Source organism: Peromyscus leucopus, chromosome 15, assembly GCF_004664715.2.
Source record: "Peromyscus leucopus breed LL Stock chromosome 15, UCI_PerLeu_2.1, whole genome shotgun sequence".
NCBI classification, from domain to species: domain Eukaryota; kingdom Metazoa; phylum Chordata; class Mammalia; order Rodentia; family Cricetidae; genus Peromyscus; species Peromyscus leucopus.
The window spans coordinates 11,525,055-11,540,496 of NC_051076.1; the positions used below are offsets into that span (position 1 = coordinate 11,525,055).

A 15,442-nucleotide genomic window follows, 5' to 3' on the forward strand; every position below is an offset into this window, starting at 1 on the left:
TTGGGCTAGCTTACAGTTCAAAGGTTCAGTCCATTATCCGCATGGTGGGACATGACAGTGTGCAGGCAGACATGGTGCTGGAGAAGGAGCTGAGAGATCTGCTTAATCTGCAGACAATAGGAAGAGTCTGTGTCCACACTGGGTGTAGCTTGAGCATAGGAGACCTTAAAGCCCACCCCTATAGTGACACACTTCCTCCATAAGGCCACACCTCCTAATAGTGCCACTTCCTATAAGTTTATGGGGGCCAATTACATTCAAACTACCACACTTTAAGTGTGTTTTCCTAGAGACCATCATGGGTCCCTCTTCAATTCTATTCCTCTCATTCGTTCTGTCTGGAAACCCCATAGGCTGTCTGTGGTAGGTTGAATAGTGAGCTTCCTCTAGTGCAGGTCCACACAGACCTTGCAATGTGACGTCATTCAGAAGCAAAGATAAAGAGATCATGCTAGATTTGGGTGGCACAAAAGCCAGTCATGTGAAGAGGAGAGGAAATGGGCAAGAAGGACAATGTGTGGATGGAGGCTGAGGTTAGTTGCACAGTGACAGATATGGGAGGCCAGGAGCAGACAAAAGTTCTTAGGAGTCAAGATAGGGGCATGTGACAGTTTCTTTGAGTTTCCAGAAGAGACCAAGCCCGAGCATCCTCACTCAGTGCCCCTGACCTCAGAAAGTCCAGGGAGGGATTTCTTTATCATTCATCTTTTTGTGGTCATTTGTGAAGGCAGACTTAGAAAACTAACACTGTCACTCAAAGTATGTCAGGATGGCCAGGCATAATGGCCCACAACTGTTAACTCAGCACTAGGGTTTGAAGCAGGAGGATTACTGTGAGTTCAAGGCCATCCTGGGACATAGTGAGTGTTACTGCCAGCGTGGGCTGAGTGGGAGACATCACTCCAACGTAAACAAACAAGCAGAAAATCTAAACTACTCGCCACTTGTACCATGCTGACTGTGAAAGCCACTGTGTTTGGGCTATGAGTCGTTTTGGGCGCAGCAGTGGGATACTGGACTGGTAGACTGGTTCAGGGGCAGTTTCCACTGTGCCAGGCTCACCTCGGCACCATGCTCTGCCAGGGTCAGTCACATGAATCCAGAACCCCGTGGTGGCAGGAACATTAGTACTGGGGTGGAGCCCAATGGTGAAGTGGTGATTGCTGCAGACACCCTGGTCTCCCACAGTTCCCAGGCTCATTTCCACAATGTCTCTTGCATTATGCCAGTCAACACAGCACCAGCCTGGGTGCCTCAGAAGACTTCCATGATTTCCAGTATTGGAAGCAAGTTCTCAGCTAGACGGTAACTGATAATGAGCCGTTGGGAGATGGACACAGCTATAGCCCTAAAGCTATTCATTTTTAATTGACAAGGGCCGTGTACAGCAATAGCTCTAAGATGAACCCTCAAAGGAGGAACATGGTCACTGGAAGATATGCTAACGGAGAAAGCTTCCTTGGTTAAGTGGATGTGCTTGATGTCACTTATGAAGCCCCTTCACTGGCCACTGGTCATGATGTATACGTGGCTCAGCCTGCGGAGAAGCAACCAGAGGCCTGAGAGAGAGTGTGTAGAACATTGCCTGCCAGTGTTGTATTTCTGCGATGCCCGATCCTATAACTGGTTTCAAATTGCTCTGTAACTGCAAGGAGTGTTGAACTAGAAGGACCGTTGTCAGCAGACACCAACTGAGATATCGCCCACGTAATCAGTGGCTTTGAATGAAATGCAGATGCACTCTCCAGAGTTGAAGCTATACCCTTCTAAAGCTGAACTTGGCTGGCTCAGAAGTAGGCTTTTGTAAAATAAATCAGTCCTTTAAAAAAAAAAAAAAAAGGGGGCCGGGCGGTGGTGGCGCACGCCTTTAATCCCAGCACTCGGGAGGCAGAGGCAAGCAGATCTCTGTGAGTTTGAGGCCAGCCTGGACTACCAAGTGAGTCCCAGGAAAGGCGCAAAGCTACACAGAGAAACCCTGTCTCGAAAACAAATAAACAAACAAACAATAATAATAATAATAATAACTTTCTTTGCCGGGCGATGGTGGCGCACGCCTTTAATCCCAGCACTCAGGAGGCAGAGGCAGGCGGATCTCTATGAGTTCGAGGCCAGCCTGGGCTACCAAGTGAGCTCCAGGAAAGGCGCAAAGCTACACAGAGAAACCCTGTCTCGAAAAACCAAAAAAAAAAAAAAAGGAAAAGATGAAAAAGAGAGGAAGGAAGGAAGGGAAAAAGGCAGGAAGGAAGGGAGGGAGGGAGGAAAGAAGACACTGTTCCTGGATCACTGTAGTGGACCCTGATCTACCCTCCCTGCTCTGCTCTTCCCTCTCTCCAGTGTCCATTCTCATATCCCTGAGCAGAACGATCCTCTGAGGACAGAACCTGAAGCTCCCGATCTCTGCTCAGTGCTCTGCGATGGCTTCCCTATGTCCCTCGAGGAAAAGCCGAAGCCCTCACACTGGCAGGTGACTCCCTTGCCATCTGGCCCCAGAGACTCCTGGGTTTCTTGCACCAGTCCGTTTCCTTTTCCAGGCTGCTCTGGGCACACTGGGCTAGATTCTCTGCTGTGGCACAGCAGGCGTGACCCACCGTCCAGCCCCAGCTTGGGCTGCGTCCTTCAGCTGGGCCACACCGGCCCTTGATGTCCTCACTCTCCACTTCTGTCAGGTTTTCTTTCTTTACTCCAAGAGTACTTTTTCACCCGGATCCCTGGAGGGCCTTCTTCCAGACGATTCCCCCTTCTTCCTGCTCACACTTCACGCTCTTCTTCTACTTTACTGTTTTCCGTACTAGTCTTACCTTGGACCATATTTCAAAGTTTAATTACTTACTATGTATTATAATGACTGCTGTCTGCCTTCCCTCACACCCAGAATGAAGTAAGCTCCATAAAGCAGTGTGTGTGTGTGTGTGTGTGTGTGTGTGTGTGTGTGTGTGTGTGTGTGTTTAGGCCAGAGGTCCATGCTGGGCAGTGGTTCTCAACTTTCCTAATGTGTCAACACTTTAATACAGTTCCCCATGTTGTAGTGACCCTCAACCATAAAATTATTTCATCGATACCTCATAATTGTAATTTTGCTGTTATGAATCATAACATAAATATCTGATATGCAGGATCTCTGATATGGGACCCCTGTGGGGGTTGTAACCCACAGATTGAGAACCACTGGTGTTGGGTGTCTTCCTCCATTAACTCCGGTCACTTGCTACCTTATTATTTTTTTAAGACAGTGTCGCTTACTGTGCCTTGGGCTAGACTGGGCAGAAAACGCCAAGATTGCCCCTCTTCCTTCCCAGCACTCAGTTTACAGTACCACCCACCACTCTTGGCTTTTGCAGGGTGCTAGGGACTGAACTCCACCCCTCCTGGGTGTACAGCAGGCGTTTTTTCTAACTAAGCTGTCTCTACAGCTCCAGGTGATTGTATTTGGGATACTTGAATTGTTCTGCATGTTTGGTAGTTGCTCATTAATATCGAAGCAGCTTTAAAGTATTCGGTGAAGTGATGGGGAAGGACAGTAGTGGAGCAGGCTGGGAAGGGCTCTGGGTACAGATTGTGTAGGAGCTGTTGAATTACAGAAAGGAAATAATAATTTTTTTTCTGAGTAAGAGTCAGCACCTGACCACAAATCATTTAATTCCTTGTGGAGCTGATGTCTGTTTTTCTCTGCTTAGGAAGAGGCTCTTTGAAGAAGTCTGTGAATTACTGATACTATCCATGTCTTTAGAAATCTTCACTACACATTTGCCTCAGAATAGGACTGTGTCTCCTGTGTTTTTGTCAGGTGTGACAATGATTTAGCGTTGAACCCATGAACGGAGAGAGCCCATTTGAGAAACTCTCACAGAAGTGGTAACCAAGCCCTTCCGACAAACCTGGAAAAGAGAATTGCTGTGTTTGTAACCTGAGTCAGGGAAAAGCCAAGAAACCAGCATTTAGCACCACGTCAGAGCTCATGGCCTGTGCACTTCAGCCTTCCAGGACAACCCTAATGCCTTAAGAAACTCAGTGACTGAGTATGGCTTCGGCCTCAACAGACACCTTTTCCTGTGTGTTCACAAAATGTTTGTGCCTTTTCCCCAGAGGGGTAGAAAATTACCTTTTAAAAACCTCATCTGACTTTCTCCTGGGCTAAGGTGTGTCTCTGGTGGCATTTGCAGTGTTTCCTTTCTGTGTTAGAGCAGCAAGCTGGCTCTCTTGATACTTCCCTGACCCTCCCCCCTTCCCCTCTCCATCACACACTGACACCTCTAGCCCAAATTTGCGTATTGCATCACCTCAGGAAACTCATGGCAAATTTCATTATTTGGGAAAGAAAAATGCAAATCAAGCCAGACAGCTGGTGCTCTCCTCGAGGCTGAGAGTGATGGAGGGGCCGGGGCCCACCTCATCAGAGGCCTGCACACCCGCCTGCTCAGACAGGCCATGGAGGGTAGAGAGCAGGAGGCTACCAGAGCAGCAGGAACAGATGGCTAGGAGGGGAAAGATGGACGAGCCCAACTTGCTGGAGAGGCTAGGGAAAGGTGGAGTGTCAGCTGCTGGGCAGTCAGACACAGTGTACGGGATAGGATGGGCATGCCGTTATCCTTGAACCATACTGTCTCCTCCAGGGCGGTGGAGCCCTGGTACCCAGCTCCATGACGTAGTCTGCCAGTGGCAGCCAGTACCCCCTCACTTCCATTGCTGTGTACACAGTACCATCATCTCACCAAAACATAAAGACTGTCAACAGATAATTATTATAATTAATAGATATTATGTAAAGGAGCTGTGTGTCAACGAGGACCTGCGCTCAACCCCCCCAAATCCACATAAAAACACCAAGTATGGTAATACATGATTGTAATCCAAGTGCTGGGAAAACAGAGTCGGGGGATCGCTGCTGTTGGCCAGCCCATCTAGCCTAATTGGTGAGCTCCAGGCAAAGGAGAGATCCTGTTCATAAGGATTATGCTACACACACACACACACACACACACACACACACACACACACACACACACACACGGAAAAGAAGAGCCCTTTGCTTTTGCCCCAAATGAATTTCAGTCTGCTAACACAAGTTGTACAAAACATCTAACTTTATGTTGCTACAACTAAACTTAGTTTGATTTTATTAAATACTGAGCAGGATAGTTTTATGTCAACTTGACACAAACTGTAGTTAGAAGGTTTCTCTGGTCCTGTCCATCCCTGTGTTCCCATAGCTGCTTATAAAATAATCATTCAGAGGCTGAATATTATTTACAAACTGTATGGCCTATGGCAGACCTCTTGCTGGCTAGCTCTTATAGTTTAACCCATTTCTATTAGTCTGTAAGTTGCCAGGTGGCTATGGCATTACTGGTCTGCTGGCATCTCGCTGCTCCTTCCAAGGCGGCTGGCATCTCTACAGACTCCACCTTTCTTTCTCCTCTGTCTCTCTTAGATTTCCTGCCGAGCTATAACCTGACTCACCGTAGGCCAGAGCAGCTCTTTATTAACCAATCATAGCAACACATATTTGTAGCTTGAGTTTTTCTGCCTTGCCCACAGTCAGGACAAATCTCTGTCACCCGCCAGTCCCACAGCCGCTCAGACCCAACCAAGTAAACACAGAGACTTATATAGCTTACAAACTGTATGGCCGTGGCAGGCTTCTTGCTAACTGTGCTTATAGCTTAAATTAATCCATTTCCATAAATCTATACCTTGCCACGTGGCTGGTGGCATACCAGCATCTTCACATGCTGCTGGTCATGGCATCTCTTGCCTTCCTGTTCTTTCTTTTTTTTTTCCTCTCTGTTAGTCCCGCCTATATATCCTGCCTAGCCACGACCAATCAGGTTTTATTTATTGACCAATCAGAGCAACTTGACATACAGACCATCCCCCAGCACAGCCAAGTGCAGACCATCTCAAACACCTGCACTCAGGCCCATGGTCCTAATCATCCTCTATACGGACCTGCTGGGTAACGCCACAAGGAACCCAAGAAGGGCTCCCACAGGACATACAGAACATCCCACAGCACTTCCCCTTTTCTTTTTTTAAAAAAGGAAGGTTTTAACTTTTACACATCTTTAAAGCCAGCTTGGTATATTTGGGAATTTGGGCGTAGCTTCTCTTAACTACTTCCTGCTGGAGGGGGGCACTGTATCTTATGGGGACGCAAAGAATATTTAAGGATCATGGAGTAGTCCATGAGACTGTATTGTCTGAGCCAGTTGCCTTGAAACGATTCTGGATGTTGGATCATCTGGGCCATGGTGTCATCAGAGACCTTCAGGGGGTCTTGGCTGGTCAAACCTGATGTATCTTAATCTGGAACAAATCCATAGCCTCTGGCTTTCTGTAGAGACAAAGGCAGAGTCTCCTTTCCAAAGTAACACATCCTTATATCCAAATTTTAAAGTCAAGATATCTTTAATATATACATATTGGTTTAACTCAACATCTTTTATGATCAAATGTTTTTCTGCAGTTAAAAATCCCAAAGACAATATAATCCAAACTCTCTGTGTGATATCCATCTTTACATGGCTTATTTTTTATATTACTTTTACTTTCTCTTTAAAGACTTTATTTTTTTAAACTTTCTATTTTTTTATATAACTGTCTATGTTCCTTTTCCTCTCTCTTCCAAGCCTATGTACATTTTTACACACATTATAAACTATTTCATCTGAATCAGTCTTATTTCAAACTTATTGCTTTAAACTGTAGCCTTCTAAGCCTGAAACAGCTCTGTGGCTGCTGGCTCCACCCCCTTCAGCTTCCCAACATGGCGGTGGTACGTTTTCCACCAGCTCTGGGAGCCATCGTGGGTCTGTGCTTTTATCCAAGCAGCGTGTAGCCCAGAAACCTTTTTTGTTTTGTAACTAGCAAAGGCTAAATCCACCACGCAGCTTAATGTGCCACTTGCAGAGGCCTCATTTCCGCCTTACTGCAGGTTAAGCGCACACGCCAGGAACCCGCCAGTAACTCAAACCGGCGGCTGCCGCTCATTTGAGAGAGAGTATTAGGAACTGTGGGGCATTTACCGACGTCACCACTCCATGTGTTGAGTTCTGAATCCTTTTTACCACCACGCGAGGATTCTTCTCAGATCACACTTTATTGGAGCGCCTCTTGGTTAAGGGACTTTGTCTTTAGTATTTTTTTTTTTCATAACACCGGCCTTTATCCCTGTTCATTTGTCCTTTTTCTTTAGTCCCTTTTTGTTCTTCCCTTTTTTTCTTTAGCCCCACGTTGGGCGCCATTTGTAGCTTGAGTTTTTCCGCCTTGCCCACAGTCAGGACAAATCTCTGTCACCCACCAGTCCCACAGCCGCTCAGACCCAACCAAGTAAACACAGAGACTTATATAGCTTACAAACTGTATGGCCGTGGCAGGCTTCTTGCTAACTGTGCTTATAGCTTAAATTAATCCATTTCCATAAATCTATACCTTGCCACGTGGCTGGTGGCATACCAGCATCTTCACATGCTGCTGGTCATGGCATCTCTTGCCTTCCTGTTCTTTCTTTTTTTTTTTCCTCTCTGTTAGTCCCGCCTATATATCCTGCCTAGCCACGACCAATCAGGTTTTATTTATTGACCAATCAGAGCAACTTGACATACAGACCATCCCCCAGCACAGCCAAGTGCAGACCATCTCAAACACCTGCACTCAGGCCCATGGTCCTAATCATCCTCTATACGGACCTGCTGGGTAACGCCACAAGGAACCCAAGAAGGGCTCCCACAGGACATACAGAACATCCCACAGCACATATTCACAGCATACAGAAAGACATCCCACAGCAACAAACTACAGTCATCTGGGAGGAGAGAAATTCATTTGAGAAAATGCCTCCATAAGATCTAGTGGTGGGACATTTTCTTAATTAGTGATTGATGGGGGAGGGCACAACCCACTGTGGGTGGGGCCATCTCTAGGCTGGTGGTTCTGGGTTCTATAAGAAAGCAAGCTGAGCAAGCCATGGAGAGCAAGCCAGTGAGCAGCACTCCTCCATGGCCTCTGCATGAGCTCCTGCCTCCAGGTTCCTGCCCTGTTTGAGTTCCTGTCTTGACTTCCTCTGATGGGACAAATAAACCCTTTCCTTCCCAACTTGCTCTTGGTCATGATGTTTCATCACAGCAATAGAAACCCTGACCTGAGCCTAGAAGACAAGCTGTGTGTGTTACAGAGGGTGAAACCAGAGAAGTGACCTAGGTCCTTTGGAGGAGCCCAGAAGATAGTGAGTGAATCCCAGTCATTGGACATTGAGTGATTTATACTATTGGGGTTTGGTTTTACTTTGATTTTATTGTGACTGTGTCCAAGTCCTTCCCTCTTGTAATAAGTAAGTATTTAAGTTATTTTTTATTTTATTGGAGTCCACAGTTGAGAGAATTTCGATTTTAAAGGAGACTTTGGACTTTAAAAGAGATTTTGGATTTTTTAAAATGACTGGACTTTTAAAGTGTTTGAATTTATAAGACTGTGGAACTTTTAAGTTTGTAAAATGTTTTATATTGTTATGTTTGTATTAATGTGTGATCTTGGTGATGAACAAGAAAGAAAAGGTTGTAGCTTTACAGTGATGTGTTTGTGTGTCAAGTTGACAAGGGGCCAATTGTGCTGGAGAGTTTTATGTCAACCTGATATAAGCTAAAGTCATGTGAGAGGAGGGAATCTCAATTGAGAAAATGCCTCCATAAGATTAGGCTGTAGGCAAGCCTATAGGGCATTTTCTTACTTAGTGATTGAATGAGGGAGAGCCCGGGGTCCAGCCCATTGTGGGTGCTGGCATTCCTGGGCAGGTAGTCCTAGATTCTATAAGAAAGCAGGCTAAGAAAGTCAGTAAGCAACATCCTTTATGGCCTCTGCATCATCTCCTGCCTCCAAGTTTCTTCTATATTTGAGTTCCTGTCCTGACTTCCGTCAATGATGAGCAATGATTTGGAAGCATAACGTAAATAAACCCTTTCCTCTCCAAGTTGTTTTGGTCATGGTGTTTCATCACAGCCATAGTAACCCTAACTAGGATGAATATCTTACTGGAATTATGGGAAATATTCCAGCCTGCTGCTCTTTCTGCTGGAATCCTACCAATACCAGGAGACTTAGAAAGTTCCAAGGGAGCAGGAAGTTCCATGTCATCTGTATTGCTTTGTACTGGGCATCTATCACCCCCCCCCCATCCCTTGGTCATTTGTCTGTGTGGATTGATGCTGCAGAATCTTGTTTCTTACTTTCTGTTTTCTTGGTACCCACAGCTCAGTCCAGTGCCCTGTGTCAGGTAGGAGCAACCTTTTGATCTCAGGTTCCTAGACATACCCTACCTCTGGCTCTCTGCCACCGAGACACTGCACATATCACTACGCTGCCTGTCACCTTGGGCTTTGCATCTGTTTTGAGGCAAGCATTTACCTCATTTTCACCTGAGGGTCTCAGCTAAACTGAGAAAGACAAGCAAAGCAAACAAACAAAACAAGTTAGTATTTCAAAGTGTCTACAAGTCATGAAGAGAAAATGGGCACAGAGTGTGGCGGCCTCCGCGAACACCCAGCTATGTAGATAGAGGATCTGTGTCTTCTTCATGTAGCCTGCTAATGGCGTCTGGTACCAAGTTCTTTCTTGGATTCACTACACAGTGCTTTCTTTGGGGGGGGGGGAGACTTAAACTCCCGTCTCCTGTGATCTGACTCCAGACAGACACCTGCAATTCCATAAACATCAAATGTTGCCTGAGTTGCGGGGACAACATCACTGGGAAGGCTGAGAAGGGAGGGGCAGAGCTGGAGGAAAGTGCTAGATGCTCAGGTTAATCATGGTGGGGTCAGATCATCCCACTGATTACAGAAAGCACACAGAGAGCTGCAGATACCAGGCAATCAACCCCTCGATTGCACCCGGCCGTTTACATTTTGTAACAATTTATCTTTGATTGTCTTGCTTTGTACTCAGAATCCCGCTGAAATAGCAACATTTGAAAGCTGAGGAAGGAGAGAGAGAGAGATGGAAAGTCAGGGCCAGAGTCATCAGCGGCTCAACCAAATCTCTTTGTTTCCTGGAGGGTTTGCTTCTGCCTCCTTCCCTTCTGTCCATTCCCGGAGGCTCAGGAACATTGTTGTCTAAGTCTGTACCTACCGTTTGAACATGATCCTCTCCCACCCTGCATCTATAACCTGTGGTGATATTTTATTTGTGCAACCCAATAAAGTTTATCTGAGGATCTGAGGAAAAAGCCAGCCACTATATTAAACATAGAAGGCAGGCAATGGTGTGCTACACGCCTTTAATCCTATCATTCAGGAGGCAGAGATCTGTCTGGATCTCTGTGAGTTCAAGGCCACAATGGGAACAGGGCCAGGTGTGTTTTTAAGAGCACATGCCTTAAATTCCAACACTAGTTAATCATAAAGGTTTGGAGGTCTGGAAAGACAGACAGGAAGTGATAGAGCTGGGCAGGAAGAGGAAGTGATATAGCTCGACAGAGAGAGCAAATGAGACACCTGAACAGAAAGGCATATAGGCGTGGGTGTACAGGAAGTAGGTCTCTTTTGGAAGCTGAGGGTCAGTAAGGTGAGGTTGGCTTGTGGCTTTTCCTATTCCTCTGATCTCTCAGGTTTTTGCCCCAATATCTGGCTCTGGGTTTTTCATTTAGTAAGACCGTTTGGCAATTCGTCTACAATATCCACCCTCCAGCTAAGTCCTTTCTGGTTCCTGAGCTGAGGGACCCAGTTATAGCTGTAATCACTGTAAGTCAGGAGTTGACTAGTTCTTGGTGCACCCTAGGTGTGCTTGATTGTGTCCCGGTTAGCTGTAACTGTTTGCTTGACACAGCCTAGAGCTGCCTGGGAAGAGTCTTCGTTGAGGGGTTGCTTAGATCAGATTGGCCTGTGGGGATTATTTTGATTATTAATTGAGTGGGAGGGCCTAGCCCACTGTGGGCGGCACCATTCACTGGACAGGCGGTCTTGGGCTGTAGAAGAAAGCTCGCTAAACAAGAGCCTGAGATGGATCCAGCAAGCCGAGGTTTTCCCTGGTTCCTTCTTGAGTTTCTGGCTGACACCTTCGTCGATGACAGACTGGGGCCTGCACGTGTAAGGGAGGACAAACTCTTTCACTGCCGAACTGTGTTTTGTTAGCGTGTTTGATTACAGCAGCAGGAAGGCGACCAGAATAGAGTGTCTTCTGCCTTCCGAGACACGGACTGGCCCAGAGTGCCAGTGCTATTCTGCCTTTGGTAGACGTGATATGGAAATAGTCCATTCCGTTAACCACTTTGGGGCATACATGCGAGAAGGATAAGTGCTCACTACGTGTGTGTGTGAGTATGTGTGTGTGAGTGTGTGTGTGTGTGTGTGCTTGCATGCATCTGCAAGTGAGTGTTCTGTGGGTGTGTCCCTGTGTGTGCAGATGTATGTGGAGACCACAGGACAGCCTCACCTGCCATTCCTCTGGTACCATACACCTCCTTTTAGAGATTATTTATTGACCTAGAGTTCTCCAAGTGAGCTACACGGGATGACCAGTGAGCAGTGGGGATCTGCCTGCCTCTGCCTCCTAAAACTGAGCTTACAAGCAGTTGCTGCTGGGCCTGGCTTATTATTTTATCTGGGTTCTGCAGGATAGAACTCACACTTTCAAGGCAAGCAACTTTACTGGGGGGATCCATCTCCCCAGACACGCCCCCCACCCAATATCGTTACAAGTATACCACATTGTTTTATAAAATATCTCCTTTCAAAATACCAAAGGCTCTGATCTCTACCAATCTTCATCAGATTCAAAGGGAAGAAGAAATTGGGGCAGAGTGGAATGTTTGGCCCAAAGTTAGGAGTCCACATAGAAAAAAGACGGAGCTTCCAAATTCAATTAACACCTATGTTACTTTCAGATAATTTCCCCTCTTTCCCATGCCTCTCATGCCGTGTGTGGCCTGGGGTATGTGGCGGCTGCATGGTTATTACCCTGTGTTCCCTGGTACTGGCATCAACACTCTAGGAGGTCACATCACTCAGACCAGGCTGCAGGGTGTTCCGGGCCCTGCAGCCTGCGGCCCATGCTCCCCACTCAACGGCTTCCTGTCTCCTTTTCAGGGAAAAGCAGCTGCAGTGAGGTCCGGGAATTGCCATAATAGAATCTGTGAAGCACTTCTACATGATTTTAAAGCCAATGTCACAGTGCTTGTAACAGTGAGCTAACAGCACGTTAGCGGGTTCCTGTTTTCACTGAATTCACTTTCCCGGGCCGAAGTTCCTGTGACGCCCACGGGGACAGCCGCGTTCATTCGGTGAATAACAGGGCAGCCGGACGTTCATCTCTCCACTTCTCTCCTGCTGCCTCCCTGGGTAGGTTGTGCAGTTTAGTTATTGCTCCGCTTCCTCTCCCTCAGCCCAGGGAGTGTGGTGATTGGTTTAAAGTGCAGCCAAATTCGCACGTTCAAGCCACTGAAATAAAAGATGGCTCTACCCGGGCCTCGTTACCAAGGGAACCCTGGGCCCCCATTGGGGCTGTGCCCACAGAGCTGGAGGCAGGGGCTGGGCTGTTGGCTCTGAACTGGCCTTCTTATGGGAAGAATGGTAGAGTTTCCAAACCCATCCTGGAAATCCTAATGCCTGGTTCTTCAGAATGTGCCTTTATTTGTTAATAGGGTCACAGCAGATTTGATTAAAGTGTGGTCATAGTGGAATGGGGTGGACCCTAACTCCAATATGACTGATGTTTTAATAATAACGGGAAATTTGGAGATGGAAAAATAGGAGGTGAGCACCATGGGAAAGCTGGTGGTGTGCTTCTCCAGCCAAGGAACCGCACTATGCTGGGGAGGTCTTCTAGTGCCTTTAGAACAGTGTTTCTCAACCTGTGGGTCACAACCCTGGGGGGTCAAACGATCCTTTCACAGAGGCCACCTAAGACCATCAGAGGATGCAGATATTTACATTACGATTCATACCAGTAGCAAAATTACAGTTATGAAGTAGCAACGAAAATAATTTTATGGTTGGGGTCACCACAGTACAAGGAAGTGTATTAAAGGATCGCTGAATTAGCAAGGTTGAGAGCCACTGCCCTGGAGGAAAGCATGGACCTCAGCGTTCTGGACTCCAGAGCTGGGGTGACTCAGTTCAGCTGATTGCGGTTGTAGGTACTGTCAGCCCAGGGATATTGTGGGCAGATCACAGCTCCCTATTGTCCCTCCCTACAGGACTCTCCAGAGAGCCCAGAACAGCCGGAGTCACTGGAGCCCTAGGACCGAGTGATGGATGCAGAGGGTAGGCCTCCTGCCTCACCTCAGTACTACAGACTTTGGAAAGAGAAAATCCCAGCACTCCTCTGTGGAACTGAAGGCAGAGGGGTCTGAGAGGAGGATCTTAGTGAACTTGAACTTGAATTTACTCTGCCCAGTACAGAATTTCTGCTCCAGCTTTACTTTTGTTGCTCAAATTAAAAAAAAAAGAAAAAGAAAAACCAAAAAAAACACCCGACAAAAAGCAACCAAGTGTTTGAACTCACAGTTCCAGCGTCCAGTCCACCACAGGAAGAAGGTCACAGTAGCAAGAGCTTGGAGCCAGTACTCACATGGCCCCTACAAACAGGAGCAGAGGGAAGTGAACGCATGCCCACTCCCTTGCTCCTGCTCAGCCAGGCTTCTCCACTCTCAATACAGTTTAGGACAAACCCCACCCCAACGCCTGGGTAGCAGTGTGCCCTCACAGTGTGCTGGGTCTTCATACATCGATTAACTAAGACAGTCCTCTACAGACACTCCCATAGACTAGCCCAAAACAAACTATCTCTCCCAGAGACTCTCCTCCTATGATTCTAGATTAAACAGAACATTAAAAATAAACAGCATAGTCCTTACGGTAATGCAGATTTGGAAGAACATCATCATATGGCCGTAGTTCTGGCGTCCTGCATCTCTATCTTCAGTACAGTATGCTCTGCACTTACATACAGTACACTATGCTCAGCAACAGCAGTGCTGTCACAGACACGGGATACATCAGTCCTCAGCTCAACAATGCTTGTCACCAGAAGCGAGCACCCTAAAATGCCACCTACGGTATGACTGCGGGGACATCAGAGAAGATGTGACTCACACGGACCATGTTCACATAGAGAACCGATCGTACAAAACCAGATTCAATAAGGAGGAGTGGCCCCACAGCCCCCTGGGAGGTCGTCTGCAAGTAGGAGACATCACACGCAGAACAAGGAACAACTCCTCAAACAACGTGACCCACCAGGCCCAGGCAGAGTGACTCCTCAGAAGGTGATCTCTGTGGTGAGCTCAGTGCTCATTCTTAAATGGCCATGCACTGGCTGCCTCTCCGGCAGCCACAGAACTGGTAAGTAGCAAATACAGGATGTGACTGGGGCACTTTTTCCCAGCTGCTCTGTGTTGGCTGCTGACTGAGCAGGGCACCGAGCTAGGTACTGAGACATCCACGAAGCAGATTCAAGAGGCAGAAGCCAAGTTTTCCCTCAAAATCCTAGCATTGGGAGGGTCTGGATGAGAATAGTCCCTCCCCCACAGGCCAGGTATTTGAACATTTGGTCCTCAGTCGAAGACTTCATTCCGGGAAAGCTTGGACTTGGGACTGCAGAGCCTTGCTGAAGGAATTACATCACTGGGGGTGGGCTTTGAGGCTTCATAGTCTCCTCCCACTTCCCATTTCTTCCTTTTGCTTCTTGTATGTGGATGAAAATAGGACCAAACAGCTTCCTATTCCTGTTGCCAGGCCATGCCTCCCCTGCAGTGATGGGGTCTGTCCCTCCGGAACCGTGAGCCAAAAGAAGCCCATCCTTTCCTAAATTGCATTTGGTCACAGCATTTTATCAGGGCAATAGAAAAGTGACTAATACAGTGTGCTTGTGGAAAAGCACTCACAGGCATTTGCTTAGTTTGTGTTATGGAGAGAGGATCTCAAGTATCACAAGCTGGCCTTGAACTTGCTATGTAGCCAAGGCTGGTCTCAAATGTTTTAGCCCTTCCCATCTTCCTCGAACTTGCCAGGATTGGAAGCATACACCATCATACCCAGCTTCTTCACAGATCTTTTTTTTTTTCTTTTTACTTAAAAGATTTTATTCAAAATAGCATTTTAAATATATGTTTAATGAGAGCCTGATATTCCATGGTAGGCACTGGGGTACAACTGTAAATGAGCAAATCCTTCTCCTCGAGTTGACCATGGATTAAATGCCAGGCCAGTACAGAAGTGAGCAAGCAGCATGCCAGAATTCCTGCATGAGGCACAGTGCTAGGCCCGAGAGGCAAAGAGAAAAGCATGGTAGAGTTGAACTTAGAATCTTACACACACACAAGGAAGGCTGAGGAGAGGAGAGCAATCGCCAGGCTGCCAGGCCATGAGGAAAATGTTGGGTGCTGTGGGCTATAGGGAAGGGGCATCCTAAGATGGGAGACTAGGGGAAGTGTCCTCAAGGTTAGACACTACTCTAT

At 47.0% G+C, this 15,442-nt stretch overlaps 1 pseudogene; it reads left to right on the forward strand.

Moving 5' to 3' along the window:
- The first annotated feature begins 497 nt into the window (after positions 1 to 497).
- On the forward strand, positions 498 to 1,728 carry LOC114698234 (annotated as a pseudogene).
- Positions 1,729 to 15,442: the final 13,714 nt, after the last annotated feature.